Source organism: Corvus brachyrhynchos, unplaced genomic scaffold (genome assembly GCF_000691975.1).
Source record: "Corvus brachyrhynchos isolate BGI_N302 unplaced genomic scaffold, ASM69197v1 scaffold175, whole genome shotgun sequence".
In the NCBI taxonomy this organism is placed as follows: Eukaryota; Metazoa; Chordata; class Aves; order Passeriformes; family Corvidae; genus Corvus; species Corvus brachyrhynchos.
In genome coordinates, this window is record NW_008238448.1 from 4,682,989 (window position 1) to 4,683,889 (window position 901).

A 901-nucleotide genomic window follows, 5' to 3' on the forward strand; every position below is an offset into this window, starting at 1 on the left:
GAAATTTGCCCACATCTCGAATTTTCTTCGTGTGAAAACAGCGGTGTAACAGACAGGAACCTTCACCCTCATCCTGCCAAAGCACAGCCCAAGTTTGAACGAGCACAGTGTTGTCCAGCTGCTCTTAATCTTTGTTACTAATTAAGTACAAAGGCTGTGTGCACTGTTGGACTGAGGTGTAAATCTTGAGGGTTGATAGAACTTTGTTAAAGAGAGAAATGCCAAAATAATGCACTGGATGCTCACAAAGAGGACAAAACTTGGGTCTTATTGTCCTTACAAGTGCCCAAAACCCCAATCAAGATAGACAACAACCTTGCTTTTTTTTTTTTTTTTCTTTGTGTACGGTAGAATGCAGATAGTTGGTTGGTCTGTTTGTTCTTTTCTTTCTTAAGCTATAAATATTCTAAAATACAAGGTGACTATTCTGTATTTACTGTATGCAAGGACACTTTTCATTGCTTGAATCCCTCCCATTCCAGACAGTATGTGCTAATGGTAGCAAGCTCTCACCTACTCCAATGATCAGGGGTAACAGAAAGGAAGGCAGGGCTCCACGTGAAGGGAGATTAAACTGGATGATGGGAAGGCGGGCAGTGCTGGGATCTTAATCAAGAGTTTGGGAAACGGGAGAGAAAATAAAGCCTATATACCACCCCGGCATGGGCTGTACTTTTGTTTTGACGACTCTTTGCCAAATCTCCTCTACGGCCTTGGGTAATCTCTGGCATTTCGCAGTTGGCTCCCTAGACCATTTGAATGAAATTTTGCGTGTTTAGGTGGCATCCTACTGGTGCTCTCCTGCGAGATGCGGCGGCAGGTATCGCAGGAGCAGGGCCCGGAAGCGCTCTTCATTGTCTAAACTGGTCATGCTTGAATTTAAGGAGGATTCATTTATTTA